At 34.4% G+C, this 12,005-nt stretch overlaps 1 protein-coding gene across 2 annotated transcripts in view; it reads right to left on the minus strand.

The window, feature by feature from the left end:
• The window catches only part of LOC110295865 (contactin-4), a 1,019,336-nt gene that overhangs the window by 725,598 nt on the left and 281,733 nt on the right, over positions 1-12,005 (minus strand). The window lies entirely within an intron of this gene.

Genomic DNA, 12,005 nt, shown 5'->3' on the forward strand with positions numbered 1-12,005 from the left:
CCTATTACAAACTAAATCTGGCTCCAATAGTCCAGTGTAGCTCTTCAGAAGCTGCATGGAACACCTGCTCTCAGAATTTTAAGCCAGGTAATAACCATTATGAATTCTGTTTTGTACCTCTTATAGTATAATCTAAAAAGAAAGTACTTGAAGAACAATATATCTTCTCGAATAGAAGAATGCCTTCTGGAGGTCATGCTCTGAAAAGGCTTTCAGTGAAGGCATAGACTTGGCTACACTGTGTGTAAGATTTCTAAAAGCAATAAATAGATAAAACATCATTGAAAACTTACAGTAGCCAGATGAATTCTGATTACATGTTTGGCATTATTTCTTTTTATTGTAATATATAGCTTTTAATTCTGCAAACATTACTTCATCTGCAATCAATTTAGGTGGTAGGGAAAATAAACTCTAATATATTTATCAATAACTAGCGATGTATAATATATTTAACTGTATACTGCTCTCAAAGTAAGACAATGGAATAATTTTAACAAATCTCCCAGTATACGTGATAGCATTCAAATCAACTTAGTTTATCTACATGACACCAGTGTTATCTTTATTAAGGCATATTTAAAGATCATCAGTAGGTGAAATGATTTGTTAAGATTATTCTGCATATATATATATATATATATATATATATATATATATATACAATATATACATTTTCACACACACACACACACATTCAATTTCTTTGGGCCATGAAAAGTATGTAAATATTTAGAATCTATTACACATCTCTTTAAAATAAAAACATTCTGTTATATAATCACAGTATATTTGTAAAAATAAATATTTATATGATGCTATCATCAAAAGATTTCACTTATATTTCATTTTCTGTAATTGCTCCAGAGAGTCATGGATCCAGTTCTTCCGTGAAAAGTAGCTCTTTTACCTCGTGTCTTGAACAGTCCCTTTATCCTTTGTCTTTCATGAGACACTTCTGAGCCTTACATTGTATATAAGCAATGTAACAACATATTCTGAGTATTAGTGTACAATTATATTTAGAACCTTTGTCGAATTGATGACAGCTATACCAGTGTACTGAAGGTCAGTTCCCTGCACTCACAACAGACAGCTTGTGATTGCCAGAGACTCCAGCTAAAGAGGATCTAATACTATCTTCTGTCTCCACAATCTTCTGTCTACCCTTCCCGGACTCTGTCTCTGTTTCTCTCTCTGTGTGTCTGCCCCCTTCTCTCTCACACACACACTCACAGAGAGAGACAGAACGACAGAGAGAGACAAAGAGAGACAGAGACAGAGAAATATACATCTTTAAAAATGTTAAAACTGCATCATTGAGAACAGTTTTGATGGAAGAAATAGGAAAGTCCATGCAAGAATGAGTGGAAGACTTGTAAATATACTGGTTAGGCAGATTTCTGGTCATATTAAGGCTAAAGACCAAACCAATCAGTTAGTTTTATTCTGAGAACAAAGAAGCAATGGTGTGAAATAATCTAGTTTCTCCTCTAACAATGAATTAATTGTAGGTTATGCCAAGCTAACAGAGAGACCCAGATGACATCAAATATTTTTAACACCCAAATCTCAGTCTTTGATCTACTAAGCACGTCGTCCCTTCATTTGTCTTCAAAGAAATGGTTCTGATACACCTTATTTAGCTTCAACTTCATATTTAGAACATTAACTTTTAAGATACATTAATAATGTATTTATTGTATTTTATTGCATTATAGACAAAAAACATTTAACCAAGCAACACACCACCAACTCATGAGAAATAAGTTGTATTTTTCATTTTGCAACTCTCAACTGTGAGGAGCTTCTGCATAGAAAAATATTTCCTGAAATATAAATTATTTAATTTCATATTTTGTCAACTGAGTATCATTGACTACATTTTGGATAAAAATCTTCCCTGCAATCATAGTAGCACATGTAACTATGTCATTGACTGAGACTAGCAACAGTAGAGCTGAAACGTCAGCTTCACTGTCTTCAGAGAATATGACTGCACTGTTTGTTCTTCCGCCCATAGCTTGTATGATACATAGCAATTTTAAAATCAATTTGATTCACACTTTGTTGTTGGGAAAACCAGCTCTTTGTTTTTGTCTTCTGATGATACACATAGTTCAGGCATAATGGTGGAACACAAGAAATAATGAAGAATAATGGAAGCGCACTGCATTCTTCAAAAGTATCAAACTCTGGCAGGAAAAAACAACAGCCAAACAAAAAATAAAACATGCCTTTGAAAATTGTTGGTTTTCTCCCCATTCCCCTTTAGAGAAGAGCATAGAATCAAAGTCAAAGTGAACTTCATTCTAGACACCTACCTGTAGGTTTATGCTCATTACATTTTTCATAATTAAGTTCTACATTGTTTCACATACTCCTTTTCTTACTAAGTATTTCTTTCATCTAGGGTATGATCAAATGATAATCTTAGGCATGTTTCATAGTCACCAAGAAATGAGAAATTTAAAATAGAAGGTAGTATATGCATATGCAAGTTAAAGCTATGATTTTTAATCATATGTTCATTACCCAATACAACTTTATTGTATTAGAAACATCCTGTCATACTTTTAAACCATCTTGATTTTTCCTGTTCATAGAGACATTTCTTGACAATAGGAATGTGTCATCACAGTAAGGGACGTGGCATAATAGGTGATTGCAAGTGTTTTATATTAGCCGATTTCGGTAGCCAAAGTCCTGAACTCACCCAAAGCTCTTTTCAGGACATATATTGACTTAAAAGCTTCTGCCATAGCTTTTACTTAGTTTTTTTTTTCCCTTTTCATTTCGGCAGCTGTAACTCTGGGCCTTGCACATGCTAGAGATATCTGATATACAGTAAGTTATGCGCTATGTTTATGTAACTTTAAGAATCAGATGTCCGTAAACTATTTCAGCATATGGCCAATAACATTCACCACCAGGAAAGTCTGTTGTTGATGTCGTCATCATCAGTGTTGTTTTGTCTGAATTTCTACAGCAAATTAAAAAAAAAAAACCTGATATTGAAAATCCATTTAGATGAGAACATTTGAAAATCTAAGTTTCATTTTCACATTCTCAAAGCAGCCAGTACAATACAGCAGATAGAAAGAAACAGAGAGAAGCACAGTTCCTATATATGAGACTCTATTAGTTTTATTCCTTGCAAAACTGCAGCAAAAGATAATCTCAATATTGAATGCTCAGCTGCAAGTGCCTCTTATTCTAAATTTGTGAGGTAATGACCTTCTCTGCTCAATACATGTTTCACATGCTCAAATTATCATCAGCTCATGATTTATATATTTTATGTTCCAGCCCCAACTGGTTTTGAAAGGATGCCTCATATTTAATGAATAATATGTTGAGATAAATTCTAGTTTTATTTGTAAATGGGAAGTCGTGCTCTTAGCTTTCAGTTTTTAGCTAAAATCTATAAACAGAAATAGCATTGCAATTTTCATATATCTCCCTAGAAATTTCCTAGTGTGAAGCATGTGAAAATATTTAGCTTCCCTTTCTCATCTCTCAAAAAGCTCATTGTTACAAACGAAAATGTCTTTTCCAACAAACATTTTCAATCCAACATAAACTCACATTTCAAACAATGATATTTTATTAATTCTAAGACCAGGCTATTAGCATCAAAGGATATTGGTAGTTAGTTGAACCACAGCAGATGCTAACAATATTCTCTGTGTTCAAAGTAGTTTCTGTAAAACAAGCTTAACGAAAAAAAGGACTGTTTATTCTATAACTTTACCTCCAGACAAACTGCTGCCCCCCAACAATGCTATAAGAGGGGGACACAGAAAATAACTTAGAATAAATGCATTATGTTAGCTTGACATGAATTTCCTTCTATCTTTAAAATAGTGTGAAGCAATGAAATATTAAATTAGAAAAAAAGCCCTTACTTGAAATTTAAGTTTGAAGTAAAGAAATTGAGGTATGAATAAACATGCTATAATGAGGATAGCCTGTATGTAAACTATTATTTACTCAATTACAGTTGGAGATGGAGAGTTGGGGTTCATAAAATTTTGCAAGATGTAATATTTGTTATCTTCAGTTTCATTGAAGGATAGAGAGGGGGTACATATGACCTTATTAAATTTCTTTATAATTCAGATGTTTTTTAACTATAAGTTGTGATTGAGCACATGTGCAGTTATTTGTATGTTAAATGGGGACAGAGCATTATTAGGAGTTGTACTGAATCCCTTCCTCACCAAGATATGTTGAAGCCATCATTCCTAGTTACCTATAAATGCTAGTATTTGGGGGGATGGATGTAATCAATAAAGATGATGTCATTAGAGTGAACTGGAATGTAGAAAGACTGATATTGTCATAGAAAGAGAAATGTGTTATTGCACAACAACTAGAGAAGAAGGTGTCACAATAGTGTGGATTTAGACTGCCCTAGATGTCCATCATCAGAGAAATGGATAAACAAACCGAGGTATATGTACATAACAGAATTTTGCTCAGTTGCAAAGAAAAATTGAAATTGGTAAAATGCATAAAAGTACATCAACTAGGATATATTATATTAAGCAATATAACCAAGACTCAGAGAGAAAAAAACACATGTTCTAGTATTTGTGGATCATAATTTCCAGGTTATAATATTTATCTGTATGTAGTAAGTATAGTTGAGTATGGGCATAAACTATGAATTTAGAAAGAAAATTATAAATGGCAAGAAAGGAAGAAAGGAGAGAAAGAAGGAAAGAAGAAAGGAAGCAAATGAGGAAAGAAGGAAGGTAGGAAGGAAAGAAGGAAAGGAGGAAAGGAGGAAAGAAGGAAAGAAGGCTGGCTGATTTAAGAACAGGATAAAACAATAGGACACATAAAACATGAAAGCTAAGATGGTATAGGAGGTGAAAAGTCATGTGACAATGTTAGGCAAATGGCAGACAAGAAGAGAGGGCATAAAAATCAACAAAAATACATTTTGTTTGAAATGTTATAATGAAACATATTAGTATGCATACCAATTGAAAAATATTTTTAAAAGGAAAATAAATTGGCACAGAGGTTGAAGTCAGGCTTCCACATGCCGCAGAACAGTTAGGAATACGGGCAAGTAGAAGAAACAACAAGAGTTCTGCCTCTGGAAGTTTTTGAGAGAACATGGCCTTGCCAGCACTCGAGTATGGACTTGTCGCTTGGAAATTGTAGTAGGATATTTTCTAAGTTTAAGTCATTTTATATGGGCTAGGCACTTGATGACAAGAGCTAGAATATCTGAACCTCTCAAGTACAGGGCAGCTCAAACACCACTCTAGTTAGTAGCTTGGTACAAGACTTACTCTGCCAAGCAGATGCTTGCTGGCTATTTGACACAGTGAGAGTATTATGAACAATGTACGGTATTATGGAATAGAATTGTTCATTTAACAAAACTGTGAGTGTGGTGATACCACCATAGATGAAAAATGCAAGAAGGCTAGCGAGTTAACACAGGACTGATAACTGTAAAAATAAAGAGAATGAATACAACATAATCTAGAGTTTTCCAATTGCTGATGGTTTAAGCTATGAAATGGCATCATGTTGATATGTTCAAAGTGCCACTGCTATTCTGAAGAGAGAAAGATAACTTATTTAATCTGGACAATACTAAGAGAGAGAGGTTTGGAAGCTCAAATAATATGTTAAAGTAAGAAAGAGAAGGAAAGGCACTTCAGGGGAGGGAGTGAAACCAATGGTATTGTAGTCATATGATTTAAAAGCTCAGATCTCTATAGAAGGAGCTAGGTAGAACACACACAGACTATTCACCCACTGTATCCATTCATTTATCCATCTTTCTACAAAAATGCATGCATGCATACATACATACATACAAATATACATACAAATACAAGTCTCTGTGCAAAACCTTTTAAAAATTCTATATTTTGACCATAGAAAACATCCTATTAGAGTCTAACAGCTAAGAATCAAGCTTACAATGCATAATCACTTTCCTTCTTGTTTAGTTGGGCATTTGCAGTTAATCATGCCTGAAGGTTTGTTTCTGACAAACTCCTGATTTCCTCATCTATGATTTTAGAAAGCCATTAAAATAGGCATAATAAATTTGTCTCCTCCTGGCATTTCCTGTTATTAATCTCAGTATAAAATAATTTGACTAGGTTCAGCCCCCAAAATTAATCTAATAGATGGATTTATGTGTGTTTAGTAATTGTTGGATCATAGGAGGTCAGAAAAGCTATTGCATCAGCAAATTCTACAACTGTAGATGGGCCATTTTCCTAAATGTCTATAGCACGTCTGCCCCAGAGTTGCTTAGTACTCATAGCATTAAAATAGGCCACGAAATAAATGAGGATCTATTTTCATTTTTTGTTGTCCATATTTTAAGTTTTGTAATGCTAATAGTTACATGAGACCGTATCATGCGACAGCTTACATGTACTATGCTATGAATCATTCACAACAATCATTTAGTCCACTCAATAACATCTTTAGAAGATTGAATATTTTATTCCTTCTGATACGATAAGCCACTTTTTAGAAATAAGCAGATTTTAAAGAGCAAAATTAGAGATCCATATATAGTTTAAATTATTAAGGTTATTATATGAGTCACTAGTATCCAATGAGAGAAGGAAGGAATAAGACCCAGGGACGGATGCATATGTAAGGGAACACATGCACACAGTGCATCCATTTTAAATCCATGGGCTCTTGACAAGACTATCCAGGTACAAAATCCAGATCCATTTGTACCTGTGCATGTATTTTATGTGACATGAGATGTTTTATCTAATCCCATCAGACTCATTGTTCTCAACTTTCAAATAGGAAAATAAATGACATTTTATCTAGAGGGTTATTGGAGGGTTCAAATAGAATATGATAGTGTACACCTGTCCCCAGTTTCATCAGCAACATTATTATCACCACAAATGATAGTCCATTGACTCAACTATTTCAACAGCGTTTTAGTAAATATAGTGGCATGGGGTGTTATAAAGAAGACTCACATGATTCCTAGGTAATGTGATATGACCATCATTATCAAAAACAAACCAACAAACCAACAAAATGCCTAAATCAGGATGCATATTGACAAAAATCTGGGAAATGTAACCTTATTTTAATACTTTGAGTTTTCAAAAATAATTCACCATATTGAAAGTTCTAGTGCACAATGGGGCTGTTCATCTTACAGTTTGCCAGGCAGCTTTCAGCCCTATAAATTCTTCCTGCACTTTTACTCTGGACTTTTTCACTTGCAGCAACTGATGTTTCTCAACACATGCTCTAGATATGCGTAACCTGGAAGGAGAGGGAAACATTTGCCGTTTTCACTCCTAATCCATCAGTAAGTCTGATACAAACAGCCAATCATGCAAATGAGAAGGACAGAAGTGGAAAATAAGCCTTTTAGAGACAAGGGAGTAGTACTTAGAAACGGCTTCTGTTTTACTGATTATAGGTTTAGACTGAAAAATGCCTGCAGTGGATAATCTCAATTCAGTAAAACAAATCAGTGTAAGACAAAAAATCTAAGGAAAGAAGGTTGAAATACTGTCAGTAACGTTAATATAGGTTTTTAAAAAGATGTAAAATATTTGAATAGTTCAGGTCACACATACTTCTAACTTATATCATAGTACCAGCATCTTATGCCCATAAAAATGGTCAAAATTGCATTGTTTGTGTAAGAAACATCTGCTGTGTCCTTGAAAGTGTTACCTTTGGATTTACACATTCTTGATGCTTTTAAATTATATTGTTACATTTTTTTTGCTTTGTTCTAATTAGGTAATTTGATTTTCAAACGTGTCCTCTTCAAAGAAACATTTCAAAGATTTGGTAAAAAATCCTGAAGTATGTGATATATTTGAATATTGTTCAAATACGTAGACAGACTTTTCAAACCATGCAGTATTTTATTAAAAATTATGTTTTTTTCTATATAAATCAAAACAGTAACTGCATCAAGAAATAAAATGATTTCATTATCCATTGACTCAACTATTTCAACAGCATTATAGTAAATATATGGCATGGGGTGTTATAAAGAAGACTCACATGGTTCCTACAGAGACACCTACAGAGATTTATATTATAACTGAGAGGAAAATACATATACAAATTGCAAGGTTTAATCAATAGGTTTTAAAAGAAGACATTAACTCACCTTATGTATGATACAGTTTTCTAAGAACTTCACATATTTTTGTGGATTGATTTTTCACAATAACTTTGTAAGTTCAGATTTATTAGTAGTATATTCTAGAGGAAAATGCAGTTCAAAGAATTCAAATTATGATTCTAAGTTCTGTCAAGTAGTAAAAGCTAAGATGTCTAAGACAGTCAACTTAATTATATCATTCTCAGAATACAAGTTTGTACAGTAATGGCGTAGAATGAAATACAAACTATACCAAAGCAGAAACAGAGCACATCACTTTCTATGAAAGAGAAAACTAGTTCTGAATGTACTTAAATCATTGCAGTATTGAACAATAGAAATCCCATGTTGCATTCATAGGGAAAACATACTTTTTCAACTTGATTTGACCTTGGTTAGGCTGGGAAAAGGAATGTCTAAATTAGTGTGTACACAGGTCTATGGTGAAATTTTCTTGATTAATCATATATGTGGGAGGACTCAACCACTGTGGGCAGCAACAACTATGGACAGGCAATTCTGGGTTTTATAATAAAGCAAACTAAACCAGACATATGGAGCAACGTAGTAAACAGCCTTCCTCCATGGCCTCTGTTTCAGTCTGGCCTCCAGGTTCCTAGCTTGATTGTATCCCAACTACCTTTAATAGTAGCATATATGGCTTAAGATAAAATAACTCATTTATTCTACATGATTCTTGAATTTATGGTGTATTCATCATACAGAAATCACACTAGGACATAATTTATAAAGACGGTTAGTTATAAAGCAATGAATCTAGAGCCAATAGTACTCTGATAGTCTAGAGGGGAATTCTGTGACTTCCCTTCACTCTAGGATACCCCATTCACTGATAAGGCTGGTACTGTACTCTGGAAAGGATAATTCATGTCAGAATAGGATGTATAAGAATAGGAAAAAAAAAACAATTAAAAATGCATGTCTAGCAAGTCCAAACTGGACAGCCTTATTTTGGCAGTCATCAATATTCTCAAAATGAGTTGTGAGAAAAGCCATTTTGTTAAATGTCCTCAGTTATAAAATTAACAGTATTTACTTCACCACAAAAATTGTACTTAACTAAGCTAGTTAAAATCTGCAAAATGTCTGGGAAATATAAGGTGCTGTTAGAGTGGTCAGTTCCATTACCATTCAAATTAATGTCAAATCTCACCTGCTCCACAGAGCTATATAAATGTAAAATAGACTCATTACATTTTCTTCATATATTTCCTGCTTCTAATCTTCAAGATCTACATCCTTTTTAATTTTTTATCCAAATGGCTTAAAGAGCCGGGAGAGGAAAACAAATGCTTGGATTGACTAAACACAGATACAAACTAAATTTACCACTGAAGATTGAGATATGCTGACAATATCTACATTTTATATGAAAAGAAAATTTACTTAAAAAAAAAGAGCATCCCAATGTCCCCTAACTTGTATGAAAACCCAGGGCAGTGAGGGAAGTATGCCACTTTCATTTCACATGACAAAATTTCTTTGACAGGTTTTAGTAAAAGATATAAAATATTAAATTAAGTGCTCATTTGAGACCAAGATGTTAACTGTGTGTAGTAGCGAGCCTTGAACCTAGAATGGTAAGTGTTAGGGAAAAGCTCTCCCACTGAGCTAAAACCTCAGCCCACAGTATTGAAGGCTAAGGAAAGAATTGCTTTTGGGAGAGGCTACACAATGTTCCCCAGTCATACAGCAGAGACAAGACTCAAATTCCTCCAGTCCGATATCTGGAATAAGGTACAAGAAAATGATATTTACCATTCTATATCAACACCTTCCTTAGCGTTCTAAGTTATATTTATAATGAAACGGTTGAGTGAAATATCTTTTATAAAAGCTGTGATGTTTTATTTGTAATATCATCTGTTTTATGATTAGAATTTAAGGTCAATCACACTAATAATCATAACTTCCAGAGATAGGGACAGAAGTTAGAAACAATAGTAGAAACAGAGCCTAGAATGTGTCACCTTCTGACTTTTCTCCTCTGTGGGAAGCAGAGCTGAATTGCTCTCTAAAACTGTATCCATGTTTGGTACCCAAATAGAGAGATGAATCAAAAAAAAATAGTAGAAACAACTGGAATAGAAGATGGAAAAAGAAGGATACAAAATGAAAGTATAGAAAAATACAGGCCATATGACTTCAATTGTGAGCTTCTTCATTTCATCTTGCTTGCACCCATTTAAAAGATTAAACAGTTAAAGCCCAGACCTCTCCTGGGCATATATCCAGAAGATGTCCCAACCGGTAAAAAGGACACATGCTCTACTATGTTCATAGCAGCCCTATTTATAATAGCCAGAAGCTGGAAAGAACCCAGATGTCCCTCAACAGAGGAATGGATACAGAAATTATGGTACATTTACACAATGGAGTACTACTCAGCTATTAAAAAGAATGAATTTATGAAATTCCTAGCCAAATGGATGGACCTGGAGGGCATCATCTTGAGTGAAGTAACACAATCACAAAAGAACTCACACAATATGTATTCACTGATAAGTGGATATTAGCCCAAAACTTAGGATACCCAAGATATAAGATACAATTTGCTAAACGCATGAAACTCAAGAAGAATGAAGACCAAAGTGTGGACACTGTGCACCTTCTTAGAATTGGGAACAAAACACCCAGGGAAGGAGTTACAGAGACAAAGTTCGTAGCTGTGATGAAAGGATGGACCATTTAGAGACTGCCGTATCCAGGAATCCATCCCATAATCAGCTTCTAAACGCTGACACCATTGCATACATTAGCAAGATTTTGCTGAAAGGACCCAAATATAGCTGTCTCTTGTGAGACGATGCCGGGGCCTAGCAAACACAGGAGTGGATGTTCACAGTCAGCTATTGGATGTATCACAGGGCTCCCAATGGAGAAGCTAGAGAAAGTACCCAAGGAGCTAAAGGGATCTGCAACCCTATTGTTGGAACAACATGATGTACTAACCAGAACCCCGGAGCTCTTGTCTCTAGCTGCATATGTATCGAAAGATGGCCTAGTCGGCCATCAATGGAAAGAGAGGCCCATTGGACTTGCAAACTTTATATGCCCCAATATAGGGGAATGCCAGGGCCAAAAGAATGGGAATGGGTGGGTAGGGAAGTGGGGGGCGCTATGGGGGACTTTTGGGATAGCATTGGAAATGTAATTGAGGAAAATATGTAATAAAAATATTAAAAATCAAAAAAAAAGAAACATGAAAAAAAAACCCACACACATAAAATTTTAAAATCAGTCCTCCAAGGGAAAAAAAAAAAAGAGTTGGAGAGGGATAGAGATTACAGACATATAAGAGGAGTGGAATTGCAGACATACAAGCATTTGGCTTTTTATTTATTTTATAATGCAAAGGAAAGCAAAAATGAGCTGTTATCTTATGATTTGTGTGTGCTTTCTATTAAAACATTACAGATATAAGATACAAATTTCTATTACTCTGATGCCCAAACATGGAGATGCTTGCCACTGAAGTGCTAACAACACACACCTTCCTCCCTGTACTACTGATGGGAGGTGGATAATGTTGTCTCAAGGATTATTATAAATATCCTCTGCTCAAAAATAAAATTGAAAGGCCAGAAGAACTGATGCTGAAGACTCACATTTCCTATATGCATAGATGAATCTGAAGTCTTATCAGGTTGCAAGACAAACTTAATGAGCTACATGAGGGATCATGGAAAGCCTGTTTGAGCAAGACAATAATAAGCACAGAACCTGTCACAATATCTAGCATATAATCTGCTCTTCAAAAATGTTACAATAGTAGTCAAAAACAAAACAAAACGAAACAAAACAAAACAAAACACAGGGAGGAAGCATGCAGAGC

The sequence above is a fragment of the Mus caroli genome, unplaced genomic scaffold (assembly GCF_978045245.1).
Source record: "Mus caroli unplaced genomic scaffold, Mus_caroli_1 scaffold_7, whole genome shotgun sequence".
Taxonomy (NCBI): Eukaryota; Metazoa; Chordata; class Mammalia; order Rodentia; family Muridae; genus Mus; species Mus caroli.